Raw genomic sequence first — 13,075 nt, 5'->3', positions numbered from 1 at the left:
ATGATAGAAGAGGATCTCCAAATCCAGAAAAAGAAAAAAAAAACACTGTGGAATATGGATGCAAATTGAACCAATTTCTTTTGTTTTTGGTGCTGTTGTTTTTCTTTTTTGAGGTTTTTCCTTTTTGCTCTGATTCTTCTCTTATAACATGACTAATTCAGAAATATGTTTAATGTTATTTTATATATATATATATATATAAAACCTATATCAGATTACCTGCTGTCTAGGGAAGGGGGGAGGGAGGGGAGGGAAGGAGAAAAATTTGAAATTGGAAATCTTATAAAAACAAATGTTGAAAACTATCTCTACGTGTAACTGGAAAATAATAAAATACTTTTATTCAAGAATAAAAATAAATAAATACTTGATTAAATTGGGGGGATTGGGAATAGTTTCATGTAGGAGGTCATATCTGAGCTATATATTGTTTCTTTTTTCTTTTTCTTTTCTTTTCTTTTCTTTTTTTTTTTTGGTAGGGAAATGAGGTTTAAATGGCTTGCCCAGGATCACACAGCTAGTGTCAAGTGTCTGAGACCGGATTTGAACTCAGGTCCTCCTGAGTCCGGGGCCAATGCTTTATCCACTATGTCACCTGGCTGCCCCCCCATATCGTTTCTTAAATTGAATTTTATTTTTTTCAATCAGTAACAATCTGCCTTTCTCCCTTCTACCCCACCTTACCCCCAAATTGGGAACAAAAGAAAAACAAAACTACTGTTAATAAACATGCACAGTCAAGCAAAACAAATTTCCTCATTGGTGATGTCCTGTACATGTATGTATATAGAGACAGACAGAGATAATATATATATAGAGAGAGAGCTATCTCTTTATCAATCTATCTGTATGTCTCATTCTGCACTCTCTTTCATTTATCAGGAGGGGGGTAGCATGTTCCATCATTAGTCCTCTGGATTCATAGAGGGTGACTATGATGATCAGAGTTTCCAAGTTTTTCAAAGCTAGTTGTCTTTACTATATTGTCATTTGATATATTGCTCTCTTGATTCTGTTCACTTCACTCTGCATCAGTTCATCCAAGTTTTCCCCAGTTTCTCTGAAGCCATCCCCTTCCTCATTTCTTATAGCACAATAGTATTCTATCACATTTATGTACCCCCTTACATTCACATTCTTTGGCACTACAAAAAAAGGCTATAAATATTTTTGTACATGCTTAAAATTTATTTTGCTTAGAACTAACCCATCCCTTAATCAGCTATCTCTCCAATTCCTTTTCATCCCTTTTCTCCCTTCCCTCCTTTTTCTCTGTTGAGTGAAATATATTTCTGTATCCAAATGAGTGCATATGTTTGTGTTTGTGTGTGAGTGTGTGTGTGGATATGTGGATTAGTTTGGATGAGAATGAGGTTCTGAGCTGCATCTTGAAGGAGGTGAAGGATTCTGTGAGGTGGAGGTAAGGAGGGAATTGCCAGGTTTGGAGACAGGTAATTGAGTGTTGTGTATGAGGAACAGAAAGGAGGCCTGTTTGGTTAGATGGGACATAATATACAAGAAGGTAGGAAAGATAGATTGGGATCAGGTTGTAAAGAATTTTAAAAGCCACAAAGAGGAATTTATATTTTACCCAGGTGGCAGTTTGTTGAGTAGAGAAGCAAGATGACCAAATCTGGGTTTAAGGAAAGTTGTTTTGACAGCTGTGTGGAGGCTGGATTGCAGTAGGGAAACGCAGGATGCAAGGAGAGCAATTAGGAGGCCACTACAATATTCCAGGTGAAAGGTGATGAAGGCCTAAACTTAAGTGGTGACTGTGTGAATAGTGACAAGGGGACAGATCCAAGAGAACAGGAAGATTTGCCAACGAAGTGAATAGGTGAGGTGATAGTGAGGAGTTGAGGACAATTCAGAGGGTGTGAAATTGGAAGACTGCAAAAACATGGATGTTTTTGGAAGAGATAAAGAAGTTCAGTAGAAGGGTAGGTTTGAGGGGAAATCATGAGTTCTCTTTTAGACATGGAATTTGAAGTCTATGGGATGTCTTTTTAAAAATATGCAATCAGTATTTGCTGCTGCTAGACTGGAACTCAGGAGGGAGATTTGAACTGGTTATATAAATCCATGGGTCATCTGGATAGAGATCATGATTAAACCCATGGGAGCTGATGAAGTCACCAGGAAATGGCATACAGAGAAAAAGAGATGAGCCCTAAGGAACATCGACAGTTGAGGGGCATCATGTGGATAATGATCCAGCAAAGGAGATCGAGAAGGAGTGATCAGACAGGTAAAAGGAGGAGAAGTAAGAAAGAACAGAATCACAAAAACCCAGAGAAGAGTACCCAGGGTCAGTCACAGTGTGCTTCATGGAAGAGTTGGCATTTGACTTAGGTCTTAAAAAATAAATAGGAGGGGCAGCTAGGTGGCGCAGTGGATAGAGCACCGGCCCTGGAGTCAGGAGTACCTGAGTTCAAATCCGGCCTCAGACACTTAACACTTACTAGCTGGGTGACCCTGGGCAAGTCACTTAATCCCAATTGCCTCACTAAAAAAAAAAAATTAAAAAAAATGAATAGGAGCTTAACAGGTAGAAGTGGGAGGAGGTCATTCTGGGCGTAGGTAACAAAGTAAGCAAAAGCAAGTTTTGGAAGTTTGGAAAGTTTTGGAAGGCCTTGAGTATCAGGCTGAGGAATTTGTAGAAGAGGAGCATGATCACATCTGTATATCATGAATAAAGATTAATCTGGCATTAGTGTGAGGGATGGGTTGGATGGAGAGGCTAGAAATGGGGAGACTAGTCAAGGCGCTGTTGCCACAGTTCAAGTGAATAGTCAGGAGCATCTCTAACAGACCCCTCTATGAGGCTATGACTGTGGCCTGAAAGTTCTGTAGGAGAGGGAATTGAATTGTAAAAACATTTTTGGAAATGATAGAAAAAGGAGAAAACATTTCAAGACAAAGTCTGAGAAGCAGAATAAACAAAGGCAAAGAGAGGTTCAGGGTAAGGCGACCAATCTCATTCAACCAACAATGGATCCCTTCCACATCATGACTTTTCCCCATCGTGCTTTTGATATATTGTAGGCTGGCATCAGAAATTAAATGGGAATTTTGGGGAGTTTTTCAGAAGCTTCAGATGATATGTTAAGGCCAGCAGACAACACAGAAAAAGTTTAGAAACTTAGAAATATTTAAAATATATGTATAGTATTCTATAATATCAATACTCCATAAAAGAAAAAAGAAAAAAGAAAAACTCCAATTTCTTCTCTGGCATGAAGGGAGGGCCAGAAAATTTTATGCAGATTTTTTCAGATTGCAGGGGCACCGTGTTCCTCACCCCTGCGATGTGGAAGCAGTAACTGTACAACCTACTGTGTGCTAGGCACTGAAGATAAAAGACAGATGTGACATAGACACTGCTCTCAAGAAGTTTTAGCTCATGGAAAATCTTAAAATACTTAATAGCTGACATTTATATAGAGCCTATGATGTGCCAGGCACTTTACAAATATCTCATTTTGTCTTCACGACAACTCTGTGAGATAGGTGCTATTATTATTCCTATTTTATAGAAACTTAAGTAAAGAAATGTTAAATGACTTGCCCATGGTCTCTCAGCTAACTAATAAGTGTCTGAGGTAGGATTTAAACCCTGGAGTGCTATGCACTGTGCCACCTAGTTTAGCTAGAAGCAAGGGTTTGAGTAAGACATAATAGGAGGTAAGGTTGATTATGTAAGGAAATGAAAGGTAAGACTGGGATGGGGAGAAGCAAATTAAGAAATTTGGGTTTTGTTCTATAGCTGTTAAGAGCTTTTGAAAACGAGAATAACATAGCCTAAGTAATATTTTAGGAAGAGTAATTTGTGAAGGACATTATTATGTTGTAGGGTAGATTGGAATGCATATAGACTAAAGGGTGGAGACCAACTGTTATCTTCCCCCATTAGACTGTAAATTCCTTGAGGGCCCCAAGAGTTGTCTTTCTTTTTCATATCGGCATCTCCAGTGCTAAGCACAGTGCCTGGCACATAGTAGGAACTTAATAAATGTTTATAGATTATTGACTATAAGGATTTCATAGATAGTCTTGATATGAGATAATAAGGTTTTGTTTTGTTTTTTAACTAGGGGCATAACAGTAGAGCCTAAAAGAAAGAAAGATGAATAGAAGAGAGATTTCATAGGAAGAACCAACTGGAATCATTGACCGATCAGATGCAGTGAGGGGGCAAAGATAAAGCTGAAGTTTCAAACCTAGGTAACTGGGAGAATGGTGGAGGTATTAACAGAAATGAGGAGAGGCAGAGCAGGGTCAGGGAGGGGAATGAAGACTTTGGTCTTAGGCATGTTAAGCTTGAAGTGGTGGTGGAACATCACAGTAGAAAAGCCCCATTAAGTTATAATCTCCTTGTCCTTATATGTCACCCAGTGCCTAAACAGTGATTTGCATTTGATAGGCACTTAATAAGTGGTTATTGGATTAAATTGAAAATATGTGGCATTTCATATGATGGCACATGTATAACATATAATGAATTGCTTACCACCTCAGAAAGAGAGAGGACAAGGAGGGGGGAAGGAATAGAATTTGGAACTCAAAACCTTTTTAAAAAATGTTAAAAATTGTTTTAATATGTACTTGGGGAAAAATAAAACATTATTTTTTAAAAATGTGTGGTATGCATTTGGAGATACAGGCCTGAAGTTCAGGACAGAGGTCCAGGTTTGAGATGGAGATTTGGGAATCCTTGTTTTAGATTTGATAGTTAAAGGTATAGAACTGAAGCTTATAGAATGGTCACAGTTCTCTCTTCCACCTTGTTTTTCCAGCCTTCTTCTGGATTTCCCTATTTTTGCTAAGGGTGCTTTCATCCTCCTAAGCACACAGGTTTGCAGATCTGAAGCCATCCTCAGCTCTTCATTCTGCTTCACCCCATACCTCCCAACAATGGTCAAGTTTTGTCAGGTTTTTTCTCCAAACAAATCTCACATCTGTCCCATTCTCCCAACTCAAACAAGTATGACTCTAGCTGCTCAGGCCTTCATCACCCCTCTCTCTCTCTCTCTCTCTCTCTCTCTCTCTCTCTCTCTCTCTCTCTCTCTCTCTCTCTCAGTATTGCTGTAGCCTTATTATTGGTCTCTCTATCTTGTCTCTCCCCTCTCCAATCCATCCTGTACACAGCTGCCAAAGTAATATTCCCAAAGCCCAGATCTGGCCACATCGCTACCCTACTAAATAAACTCCAGTGGCTTTCTGTTACCTCTGAGATCAAATAGAAGCTCTGTTTGGTATTTGAAATGCTGTACAACCTGGCTCCAGCCCATATTTCAAGGTTGATTATACATTAATCTCCTTCATGCACTCTCTGGTACAGCCAAACTGTCCTTTTTGCTGTTCTTCACACAGGACATTCTATTTCCCATCTCTGACCTTTTTGCATAGACCAGTACTGTTCCTAGAATGCACTCTTACCACCTCCTCTTAGAACCCCTAGTTTCCTTCAAAGCTAAATGCAAGTACCAGCTCCAACCTGAGCCCTTACCTGTGCTACATAGCCCAGCTGCTTTTGCCCACCCTCCAGTGTATAGAGCCTGGAGTCAGAAAGACCTGAGCTTAGGCAGCTAGGTGGCGCAGTAGCTAGAGCACCTGCCCTGGATTCAGGAGGACCTGAGTTCAAATTTGGCCTCAGACACTTGACATTTACTAGCTGTGTGACCCTGGGCAAGTCACTTAACCCTCATTGCCCTGCAAAAACAAAAATAAAACAAAAACAGAAAGACCTGAGTTCAAATCCAGCTTCACACACATACTAGCTATGTGACCTGGGGTAAGTCACTTAAATCTCTCTTTATCTCCATTTCTTCATCTGTAAAATGGGTTTTTAGAGGATCAAATGAGATAATATTTGTAAAGTGTATAAGCACAGTACTTGGCACATAGTAGGCACTATATAAATGTTAGTTATTCATAATAGTCATCATATTCATATTGTGTGTCTGTGTGTTGCTTTACCTGATAGCACAGAAGCTTTCAGAGGTTAGGGAAAGTTTCATTTTTGATTTTGTTTCCCTACTGCCTAACACATAGAGATAGGGACTGAGCCTGTGATTTCATTGGATAAGGAAACTTTTTACCAGTGCAGGTCAGCATCTTCTCTGAAACAGAGGGTTTTAGAGCATGGCCTGGAGCACATACATAGACTATGTTAGAGGCAGGCCTTGAACCCAGGTCTTCCTAGTTCCCAGGCTGGATCTCTATTCACTATGCCGTACTACCTCAGAAAAACTTGGTGACTGATTTATTCCATCTTCTGTCTGCTTGTATTTTTATAATCTAAGACTAGATTTGAACTCAGGTCCTCCCGAATCCAGGGCTGGTGCTTTATCCACTGCACCACCTAGCTGCCCTGTATTTTTATAATCTCGGTTGGTTGGTGACTTCTTTGTCCATCTACATATCTCATCTATCCATATACCTATCATCTACCTACCTATCTGCCTATCTACATCTATATGTGTAGGTGTATCTTTTGATCTTCCCTTCCTTAGACCTTTTAGAGTACTTTGTCATACTTTTCAATCTAGGACATAGCAAGCACTTAATAAATGCTTAATAATTGATTGCTTTGTCCCCTTCTTATTCACTTATTATAAGCCATTCTGCACCATGAGGATTGTGTGTATATATACACAAAGACATATATACATACTACACACACACATGTATTGTTCATTTATCAAAATGGCTTAAACCCACTGTTGAATTGTAAGCTTTATGAGGGCAGGGATCATACTTTAAATATTTTTGTTTATCCCCCTTCTATAGCTATAGAGTGTTTTGTATGGAGATAGAACTAAGTGGTTTTATGAATGAATTAATTTAAAAGTCAATAAACAGTCAGTAAGGATTTAAGTGCCTGCTTTGTGTTAGGCACTATGCTAAGTGCCAGTGATAAAAAAAAAAAAAAAAAGCAAAATACAGTCCCAGCCCTCAAGGAGCTCAAAATCTAATGGGGGAGACCGCAGACAATTAAATACAAACAAGCTTATATAGGGGATAAATAGAAAATAATTAAGAGACTAAAGGCATTAGAATTGAGGAGTCAGGAAAGGCTTCTTGTAGAAAGTTAGGTTTTAATTCAAATTTAAAGGAAGCCAGGAGGTGGAGCTGAGCAGGGAGAGCATTGTAGGCATGGGAGACAGTGAAGGAAAATTCCTGGAGCCAAGAGGTCAGATTGACACACTGTATCAAGGATGTTTGCACATAGTGGCTTGGGCCCTGCCTACAGCATGGGACATTGTTTCACTTTATGCTCATATTTTCAAAGTGCTTCTTCACTAGATTTTGTGCCTGAGTGCCTATCACAAAAAAATTCTTCCTCCTGTTATATTCCATAACTCATATACATATACATATATATACACACACATATTCTTTCTCACACAGCATTAGATGTTCTGCATTTTTTATTAAGCATAATTTTCTTCAACATAAAGGATTAGAAAGTGATGAAATTGGTAATGGAACAAGGACATCATAACCGGACATCCCTGCCTTAAGTCTCTTTTCTCTCTATTCCATCCTACACACAGCTGCCAAATTGATATTCCTAAAATATAGGTCTTACCCTTTCTCCCCTGCTTAAGAAACATCAGTAGCTCCCCAGTGCCTTCAGACTAAAATACAAAATCCTTCTATTGGTATGTAAGGCCTTTTACAATCTGGCTCTCCTACCTTTTCAGGTGTAATGGGGGTCTGGCACATGCACAAAATGCTCAACTGATACAAAGAGCCTGAGAAGCCTGCTTCCTATAGAGTCATGAATGTGCCTGAGAGAGACTTAGGAACTGCATAGACATTCTGTAACTATGTCTAATAATAGACATTGCTTTAACAAGAGAAGCCTTAGGTCCTTTCCCTGGAAGACCAATATGGACCCCCCAGTACAGGCCTCAGTTCATTGCCTGCCCTGGTATTTGTTCTTTCACTTTAGGTGAAAGAGACCAATCTGGAAGCTCCAACTTTACAAGTTTCTACAGGTCAGGAGAGTGAGCCTCTGAGAGTGTAGCAGTCCAGAAGTCATTCCCAAATGCATGCCGAGTTTTGCAGCCTGCCTAGAATCAAACACTGTAAGAGTGAAAAGCAGCCTTTGGGACCCAGGCCAACAATGCCTTAGACAGGCCTCATTGAGGATTTTTGGCATGAACTTGATGAACCAATGCTATTTAGGAACTATACTAAGTCTGAGCCCATTCTCTTCATAGATCAAAGTGAAATAAGGGAGAAAGTAATCTCAAGAGGATGGGGAAAATGCTTATACCTTTATTATTGGTATATCTTCAAAGTAACTGTCCTTTTGTAAGAAATGATTGATGTTACATAATTAAATGGAACTAGGGTGCTAGTCACTCATTGGTGGTCATTGTGGGGGGAAGCACATGCAGAATGGGAGCTCAAGCTGAGGGTATTAGAGAAAGACACCCCAGCAGTACCCATAAAACTCTTGAAGAGCCAGCCCAGCACACACTTGCTACACACACTTCTTGTACTTCATTCTTCTTCACACATCTTGGCAACTAGGTGGCACAATGGATAGAGCACTGGACCTGGAATCAGAAAGACCAGAGTTCAAATTTTACCTCAGACATTTACTAATTGTGTGATCCTGAGCAAGTCACTTATCTGTTGCCTAAAACTGGAGAAGGGAATGGCCAACTGCTCCAGTATCTTTGACAAGAAAACCCCATGGGCAGTCGGTCTACTAGCTCACGAAGAGTTTGACATGACTGAATGACTGAACAACAGCTTCTTCTCTAGCCAAACTGACCCACTCAGTGTTCCCCATCCACACCTTTCCACCTGCTGTCACCATTCCATTATACAGGCTTGTGCCTCATGCTTGAAATGTACTGTTTCTTCATTTATGCTTCCTCACATCCTTATCTCCCTTCAAGGCTCAGCTCAAGTGCCACCTCCTACCTCCGGCCTTTCTTGATCCACGCCTCCTCACTGCACCCCCCCCCCCCCCCCCCCCGCCAGTCCCTTCTTCCCCTGGAATTAATTTACAAGTACTTGCATGCATCTTGTATTTACTTCTCAGTGTACATGTTGTTTCCACTTTATCGGGGTGTTTTCTTGAGAGTAGGAGCTGTTTCTTTTTGGTTTTGAACCCTCATCATTCAGCACAGAGTTTGGTCCATAGTAAGTGTTTAGTTAATTAGAACTTCTTAACCTTTCTGGTGTCATGGTCTATTGGTAATCTGGTAAAGCCTATGAACCCCTTAGCATAATAATATTCTTAAGTATATAAAACAAAAGGCATAGGAGTACAAAGGAAACCAATGCTAGTGAAATTGTTTTCAAAATATTTTTCTAAATCAGCTCACAGACTGCAGGTAAGAACCCCTATAATAAATGCTTTTTGAAAGAAGGGAGGGAGAGAGGGAGGAAGAATAGAAGGAAGGGAGGAAGAGAGGGAAGAAGAAAGGGAAGGAGGGAAGAGTGAAGGGAAGGAGGAAGAACAGAAGGAAGGAAGGAAGGAAGGAAGGAAGGAAGGAAGGAAGGAAGGAAGGAAGGAAGGAAGGAAAGAAGGAAGGAAAGGAGGGAAGAATGTAGGGAAGGAGGAAGAACAGAAGGAAGGAAGGAAGGAAGGAAGGAAGGAAGGAAGGAAGGAAGGAAGGAAGGAAGGAAGGAAGGAAGTTAGGAAAGAAGGAAGGAAAGAAATCAACAGGTTGACTTTCAATGGCAGTAAAGCTGCCATTGCTTAAAATGTTGCTAGGACTCCTCTTGCAAAATTATGTGGTAATTGGTTGTGTTTTGAACACCAACCATTCTATCCTGAATAAAAAGAATATACCTCTCACTGTAGCATACCCTACTTCTTCAGCCCTAGATAGACATAGTTTTGAACATATACATTTGATTAAGACAAGGCTTCCTTCCAAGTCTGAACTTGCTGTGGAATTTTTTGTAGATCTGCAAAGTATCCCCCATTCTTAAGCCTCATTGCATCAAATTGTGATCAGAATTACTGATCAATTCTACCAGCCTGCACTCTGTCTTGCTGCAAAAGTGGCTCCTCATGTTTGCAATATCAAAACAATACAAAGTGCACATAGTCATTACTGTTCTTGTGTGTTCAGCCTATTGTAAAGGGATCCTTGATTTTCATTTTGGGGACATATGTGACATTTGTAATTAGTACTAAGGTCTACATTTGGAGTGTTTTATGAGGATGTTGGTGAAACATATAATCATCTTGTTCTCAGCAGTGCTTCTAAAATGTCCACAATCTCTATACATTAATGATCTGTAACTTTGTCAATGTAGATATCCCTTGTCTGATGAAGATCACATCTTCTCTATAATTTAATGGATGAGAGGCAGCTTCCTATAATGGACAGGGTACTGGATTTGGAGTCAGGTAAGTTCTGAGTTTGAATCTTGCCTCAGATACTAGCTGTGTGACCCTGGGCAATTCACTTGACTTCTCTTAAGCTCAATTTCCTTATCTGTAAAATGGGCATAAAAATGCCTGTAGTTTTTGTGAAGATCAAATGAGATAATGGATGAAAAGTACTTTTCAAACCTTAAGTTGCTAGATAAATACCAGTTCTTTTTATTGCTGTTATTGAGATTGTTATTATTATCTTTGAGAGTTGCTTTAGCTAAAGCAATTGAACACTACCTTTTTTGTGACACCCCTCTGGCAATATGGTGAAACCAATGGAACCCTTCTCAGAATAACGTTTTTAAATGCATAAATAAATTACATAGACTCACAAAAACAATTATATTAAAATACAGTTATGAAAATATTATTTTTAAAAGTTCATGAATCCTAGGTTAAGAAGCTCTGCTTTGTGGCCAATCTGGGAATGAGCCTCTCCTAACTTAGATTGGTCAATGGATAGCAGACACAATGGTCTAGTTCTGTCCTTGGCATTTTTCCAAGGTGACAGAACCTGCCAGGACATAGGCTCTGCCAGACTTTGATAAGCCAGGGTTAACTCTACTTCATGATAAGGCATCAGAGAAGGGCTTTTGTTTGTATGTTTTGTTAATACACGAACTAAATGTTTTCTCCATCATTTCTTTAATTGCTGTGTGGTTCAATCTGGTTCAATTCAACAAACATTTCTTGATAACCTTCTCTGTGACCTCTCAATTATAGAAAGCCCAGATATTGACATTCCATTGTCATTCACTTGAACTTTGCTACGAGCCAGTAAATTGTTTTAGTGTCTTCATCGACCTGGATTTCTCCATCCAAGTTTCATTTGTATCTTGTATAATTATTGCTTTAACTACTAAAATGAGATAATATTTGTCAATTGCTTACTTAGCACAGTACCTGGCACATAGTGGACACTATATAAATGCTTATCCTCTTCCACTCAGTGAAATAGCTATTGCTATGATGTCCACCTGGGCCAGACTGCCTCATTCAGTCTCTCTTTTTGACATAAAAATCTAAGGAGTGTGAGAAGAGGGGTCTAAGCTGGCGGCAGAACTGGCTACCCCCATCAGACCTCTTTTTTTTTTTTGCTCCTGAACTCGGCGGTCTAGCCAGGAGTGCAATATAGCATAGCAGTGTTTGGAGAGGAGGGGGCAGGAGGAGAGAGAGCAAAAGGGAGCAGAGGATGAAACCTGAGAGGCAGAAGAGCTCACCTCAAGCCTTTTTTAAGGGCAAAGACTTGGGAAAGGAAGAGAGGCTCTCTGGTTCATTGTGTTGTATAAAGCAAGCAGATTTTGATGGTCACAACACTGTGTGCCTCGTGCTGTCCTGCATGCTATACAGACTTTAAGCTAAAAAGACATCCTCAGGTCCACAGAGAATTCACAATTTAGAGTTTAAAGATGATAAATCTGAGACCCATGCATGACAAAATACTTCCACACAAATGCATTCAAACCCAGTTCTCCTTATGCACTAGGGGGAATTGGCTCACATAACGTGTGCTGACATGCCAGTGAATGTTTACAACAGGAAGAGGGGATGGAATGCTCTGCCTAACTCAACACGTACGAATGCATGTGCATGCACGCATGCATGCACTCGCACGCACGTGCACACACACACACACATATACATTCACACACTCTGGGTTACTTCTCAGAACTAGAGTATAGCTCTTTTGGAGGTATATAGCTGATCAGAATTAAAGGGAGGAAGGGGCTGAGCCAGGATGAGGGCAGGTATGATGACTAAGTAGAATGGGAGAACTAGTAAGGAAGTTTAGGGGTATCAGCATTATTGCCAGCTTTAAGGTTAAATTTTAAATATCTAGATCAATGGCATGGAAAACAGTAGCTATATCCTCCCACAACATATCACTGTATGTCCCTGCCAGAGATATTCCTAAAGCATATAGCCTTTTTTTTTTTTTTGTGAGGCTATTGGGGTTAAGTAAGTTGCCCAGGGTCACACAGCTAGTAAGTATCAAATGTCTGAGAACTCAGACTTTGAACTCAGATCCTCCTGAATCCAGGGCTGGTGCTTTATCCACTGCGCCACCTAGCTGCCCTGCATATAGCTTAAAAAAAAGTTCTTTAATCACAGTAAAGCTATGAGGTGGGTAGAGCAAGTATGACAACTCTTATTTTACACATAGAGTAACTAAAGCTTGGAGAAATTGAGTGACTTGCTTATTGTCACATTGTTAATGAGTATCAGAACCTGGATTTGAACCCCAGTCTTTTGGTATGAAGCTCAGAATGCTGACCTCAGAGTCTCTTACATAACTTTTTATCCCAAAGTATTAAATGAGCAAGCAGGGTTTGGGCTTAAATTCAATCTTAGTACTCTAACTGTAATATACTTTCTAATCCTCCATAGAATATTGCTTGGATGGATCCTTGTGGCTGAGCCAGTATAGATGTTTGACTTTTTATATAACAGGAGGATTATATCCATATCTTTTTTAAAATACAGTTTCCCTATCTTACCTAGGTTGGCAAGTGCAGTGACCACTCATAGTCTCTACTGATCAGTCCAGGACCTTTGCCCCACTCCTTTTTCTTATTGTGGGGCAATGAGGGTTAAGTAACTTGGCCCAGGGTCACACAGCTAGTAAGTGTCAAGTGTCTGAGATCGGATTTGAATTCA

Source organism: Dromiciops gliroides, chromosome 2 (genome assembly GCF_019393635.1).
Source record: "Dromiciops gliroides isolate mDroGli1 chromosome 2, mDroGli1.pri, whole genome shotgun sequence".
Lineage (NCBI taxonomy): Eukaryota > Metazoa > Chordata > Mammalia > Microbiotheria > Microbiotheriidae > Dromiciops > Dromiciops gliroides.
The sequence above is the reverse complement of the archived record's forward strand: the minus strand, read 5'-3'. Positions refer to the sequence as shown.